General features: G+C 42.4%; 1 non-coding gene across 1 annotated transcript; it reads right to left on the bottom strand.

Moving 5' to 3' along the window:
* Positions 1-4,974: 4,974 nt before the first annotated feature.
* On the bottom strand, positions 4,975-5,047 carry TRNAV-CAC (transfer RNA valine (anticodon CAC)). Its single transcript has one exon. It is a non-coding gene; the product is annotated as a tRNA-Val (tRNA).
* Between the last annotated feature and the right edge of the window lie 571 nt (positions 5,048-5,618).

The raw sequence follows: 5,618 nt of genomic DNA on the forward strand, positions 1-5,618 counted from the left end.
AGGGGAATGTTTGAGTGAAGGATATTTTGTAACTATTAAAATTATAGGGAATTCCCTGGTGGTCCAGTGGTTAGGACTCTGCGCTTTCACTGCCGTGGGCTGGGGTTCAATCCCTGGTCGAGGAACTAAGATCCCGCAAGCTCCGAGGCTTGAGGAAGGGGAGCAAACAAAATTAAACAACTATATTTGCAAGTCGTTTATAGTAATATAGAAAAGCATATAAAAATAAGCTAATGAATAAAGGGAAAATACAAATTTACATATATAGAAGGAATGGTGTTGAAAAAAACAAAATCAACTCCCCATAGAAAATGCTGCAGGGAAGCATTCAAAGTTTATACACTAAAATGTAAACAGTAGTTATTTCTGAATAGTAGGGTTTGAGTGGTATTTATTTCCTAACTTTTCTACAAATATATCCTTTGTGTATATTTTTCCACTAGTACATTTTTCAGAGTTAAAAATAAAACTTTAGAAAGAAAACTATAAGGAAATAAACCAAAATGTTAACAGTGGTTGTCTTTGGATGGTATAGGGCATTATATTTTCCTTAATCAACATTGTATTTCTTTAATGAACTTTGTGTTTACTTAATGAATATTGTACTTTCTTTAATGAACATATATTAGAATTATATATAGCTAAACTACATTTTTGTTAACTAGTTTAAAATTATGAATATAACGTGTCACATTAAAAGAAAAATTCAATCAGTACACAAGTGTCAGGTGAAAGTAAAAGTTCTTGGACCTCTCTTTATCCCTTAGTCTCTTTCCCCAAAAGTAACTGTTACTAGTTTCATGTGTGTTCTTCCAGAAATTTTCTGTGCATATACACTTAGATATGATTATCCATTAAAAAAAAAAAATATATATATATATATATATATAGAGAGAGAGAGAGAGAAAGAGAGATTCGCACAATATAAATGATTCTGAAACGTGCTTTGTTATTCAATGCAGTATAGATTTTTGGGTATCTTTGCATGTATGATATTCTACTGTAATAACTACAAAACATTCCACTGTAATGTGACATTATAATTTATTTAATTAATCCTGACTGATGACCATCAAGGTTGATGATGAACATCAAGGGTGTTGCTAGCTTTTGCTTTTATAAACACTGCTGCAATGAACATATTTGTTTATAATATTTAACTTTTTCCCACTCATGTGACTATATCTGTAGATAGAATTTTATTTTATTATTATTATTTTTTTTGCCACACTGTGTGGCCTGTGGGATCTTAGTTCCCCAACCAGGGATCGAACCCTCGTCCTTGACAGTGAAAGTGCGGAGTCCCAACCACTGGACCGCCAGGGAATTCCCTGTAGAATAGAATTTTATTTTACTTATTTAAAATAAATTTATTTATTTTTGGCTGTGTTGGGTCTTCGTTGCTGTGCGCCGACTTTCTCTAGTTGCGGGGAGCGGGCGCCACTCTTCGTTGTGGTGCACGGGCTTCTCACTATGTTGCCTTCTCTTATTCCGGAGCACTGGCTCTAGGTGTGTGGGCTTCAGTAGTTGTGGCGCACGGACTTAGTTGCTCCGCGACATGTGGGATCTTCCCGGACCAGGGCTCTAACCTGTTTCTCTGCGTTGGCAGGTGGATTCTTAACCACTGCGCCACCAGGGAAGTTCCAGAATAGAATTTTAGATATGGAATTGCTGAGGCCCAATCGTTTGTGTATTTAAAATTTCAAGATATAAGGTATTAAAAAAAAAAGATAGAAGGGCTTCCCTGGTCGTGCAGTGGTTGGGAATCTGCCTGCCAATGCAGGGGGAACGAGTTCGAGCCCTGGTCTGGGAAGATCCCACATGCCGCGGAGCAGCTAAGCCCGTGAGCCACAACTACTGAGCCTGCGTGTCTGGAGCCTGTGCTCGGCAACAGGAGAGGCCGCGACAGTGAGAGGCCCACGCACCGCGATGAAGAGTGGCCCCTGCTCGCCGCAACTGGAGAAAGCCCTCGCACAGAAACGAAGACCCAACACAGCCAAAATTAAATAAATTAATTTAAAAAAAAAAGAAGATATTGCCATCCATCAACGTAAATAGATATATACATTTATAATATTTAAATATATTTAAATATTATAAATATATAATGTATTTATATAACGTATAATATGTAATGGATTTATAAAATATGAAATATACATTATATAAATATATGTATGTTTATATATATATTTATACAAATTTAAATATATATACTATATGTATATAAAACATATGAAGAGAAAAGACAAATGAAAGAAAACCTCAATATATTAAGTAGTGCCAAAAGTGTTTGTGCAGTATAAGTATGCAAAATAAACAAAAACAAAACCGAAAAACTTTGTGCAGAAATAAATCATCAAAGGCTATATACCTAAATATTAAAAGTGACTTTCTTTGTGTGGGATCATGGGTAGTTTTATTTCAGTGTTTTACACAGAATATAAATTTCTTTTCTAATCAGAAAACAGTATCACAGATATTATGAAAAGTACCTCTTTTTTAATTACAAAAGGCAATACATAGTCATTTTACTAAGTCAAAAATAAAGAAATGTGTTAGAAAAAATGTTAATAATGTCCTCCTCACGTCCAAATTCATTCCCTGAGGTTACCAATGTTGAAGGCCTGGTGAGAATACTTCCATACTCCTTTTCTAGAGCAGGTTATTTTTACACCGGAAAAGAAAGAATGAATAAAAGACCTTAAAAAAAATTTTTTTTTTTCAAATTAGGACCTCCACTGACCTTTTGCAGACCATCCCCTCCCTACCACCCACTCTGCCAAACTGTGCGCCCTCTTTCCACGTCCAAACTTGCCTTCAAAGAAACCCTCTTGGGGTCCAGCTCCCCAGGGGCACCTGCGCCTCTGCCTTGGTGCAGCCCCAGGCCCGCCAGGCCCGGGCCTGGGAGAGTCAGGCTCCCCGCGCAGGGCGGCGAGGGGCTGGGCCCAGCGGGCCCAGGGCTGCCGGCGAGGCCTCCCTCCCACGTGGGTGGAGCCTGTGCCCGGCCTCCCTCTCGCCCGCTTTCTCTAGTAGTAATTAAGAGTGAAATCCTCCTCCTGGTGACCCCGGTGCTCCTGGCCCGGGCTGATTTACACATGAAAGGTCTACGGAGGGCCTGGGCTTTCTCCTTTTCACGTTCACAATGAGGCGCGGCCTATAAATAAAACCTCTCTGAGAAACGAGAGGCTTCAAAAATGTCTTTGTGTGTGTGTGTGTGTGTGTGTGTGTGTGTGTGTGTGAGAGAGAGAGAGAGAGAGAGAGAGAGGGAGAGAGAGAGAGAGAGAGGGAGAGAGGGAGACACGGAGAGAGGGAGACACGGAGAGAGAGAGAGAGAGCACAGAAACAGGAGAATGAAAAAGGGACATCCACTAAGAGTTGATATTTTTTATTGAGTGCTTACTCTGTGCTTGGCCTCCTCACATCGCTCTTGTAAGACAGACATGATGGTCCCTATTTTATAGATAAGAAACTGAGGTTCAGGGAGGGGAAGACCTGCCCCAGGTCCCGCAGTGAATAAGGGGGAAAGCTTGGGCTCGGGAAGTGGGTTGAGCATGAGATACAAATGGTGTCCTAGGCCTCCATTATGATGGTTATAGGACTGTATGGATTTGTCAAAACTCATGGGACTATACACTAAAAAGGGAGAATTTTACTCTATGTAAAGCATACTGTAATAACCCTGACTTCAAAAAGGTAAAAGAAAAAAAACATATACCCACAAAAAAGCCAAAGGCGCCCATTGGTCAAGGGTGAGGTCCCCTGGCTGCTTGGGGCTTTTCTGTACCCTTCCATCTAGCAGGGCTGTTTCCTTATACCTCTGTATCCTCAGGCTCAGGGCCTGATATTGGAGAAATGTAGATACTAGGGAAATGCTTGCTTGCTTCAATGAATGAATGAGCTAAATAATTCTCTCTGGATCCATTTCTCCATCTACAAAATGAGAAATTGATGAAATACTAAGGTGAACTCCTGCTAATCAGCTCAGAGGTCACCTCCTCAGTGAAGCCTTCCTAGATCCCCTCCTACTCTCAGGCTGGATCTGGTGCCTCTCCTGGGCTCTCACAGAGCCAGGTTATACTCCCATCTCTGCACTGATCACACTGTATGTTATTTCTTGGTTCTGTGTGTCCTTCATGTGAATATTCAGGTTCTCTGCAGTAGGGCCTGTGTCTGTTTTGTACTCCCAGTGTGTGGCACATAGCAGGTGGAATGTCTGATGAATTAATATATTTATTAGTTCTGGTCTGAGGTCCAAAACTGAATCATGCTGGTGTTGGCTGGAGCTGGGCAAGGGTCTAAAGCAGCAGAAACAGTCCAGGGCACAGAACCAGGAAATCCCTGTGCAGCAGAGTTGAGTTGAAAGGCCTTACTTCTAGAGCACCAAGAAAACAATCCTGCTGTGGCCTCTGCAGGAAATCCAAGCCTTCTCCTGCACCAGGCGGGGGGGCCCGGGAGGAGAACAGTCAGACTCTGGAAAGTAGATGGTTTGGAGCGGGGCTCCCCTGGCACTGGGAGCTGGCAAACTGCCTGCATCTGTCTGGGGCAGGGTTTGGGGTGGGACATGTGAGGCACATGAATGTTGTCAAGTCCCAGCTCTCCTCCTTCTTAGCTGTCGTTCTGCCTCACCAAGTCTCAGTCTCCACGTCTGTGAAATGGGCAGGGAATAGAATCATACCTACCTCAACGCGTTTATTAGGAGGGCAAAGGGTCAAAATGCCTGCTATTTTGTACTGCTGAGAAAGATTTTCAACCCCCTAACATGTTTTCCCTTTTCTCCCAGACGTATTTCACCCTAATTAGAGAGGCCTCTTGTGAGTTCCTAATAATAACATTAACTCTTCCTAAGGTTTATTGGGTGTCTGCTGTGCATCAGGCACTGTTCTTAGTTGCTGAACATGGGATCTTCATTGCTGTGTGCGGGATCTTCATTGCAGCATGGGGCTTTTTTTAGTTGCGTCATGTGGGATCTAGTTCCCTGACCAGGGATCGAACCTGGGTCCCCTGCATTGTGAGCACGGAGTCTTAACCACTGGACCACCAGGGAAGTGCCAAATCTGTTTCACTTAATTCTTACAACTCTGGGCAGTGGGCGTTACCCCCTTTTTACAGGTTGGGGAACCAAGGCTCGGAGAAGGGAAGTAAAGGCTTCAAGTAAAAGTACCAGCAAGACATTCAACTGGGGTAAGAATTTAGACTTACTCGATGAAGTAACTACCCACCAGGGCATCATGAGTAGCAAAGGAATCAGAATAAAAGCACAAAACCTTTACAAAGTGAGGAGGAGATGCCTTGCGGTGGGAGGTAAGGAGTAGAGACTAGGATGTGACTGGTTCATCTCTGGATCCTGGCACACAGTGGGCCCTCAAGAAATCTTTGGTGCTTGGTTGAAGAAATGAGGAGTGAATGAATGAATGAATGAATGAAGTGAGAGACTTGGAGCAAGGCCCCTGCTCTCTCTGGACTCAGTTTCCCATCTTTAAGTGGTTAAAGGCTAAGGTTCTCCTACTCAGAAAAATGGGCAAACGTAGACAATTTTGTACTCCATTTCCAGATGTTCACAGAACACTCTCCTGAACCCCTGCAACAGATTCCCTAGGAGAGGGTGATCCACGGAA

Source organism: Lipotes vexillifer, unplaced genomic scaffold, assembly GCF_000442215.2.
Source record: "Lipotes vexillifer unplaced genomic scaffold, Lipotes_vexillifer_v1.1 scaffold236, whole genome shotgun sequence".
Classification (NCBI taxonomy): domain Eukaryota; kingdom Metazoa; phylum Chordata; class Mammalia; order Artiodactyla; family Lipotidae; genus Lipotes; species Lipotes vexillifer.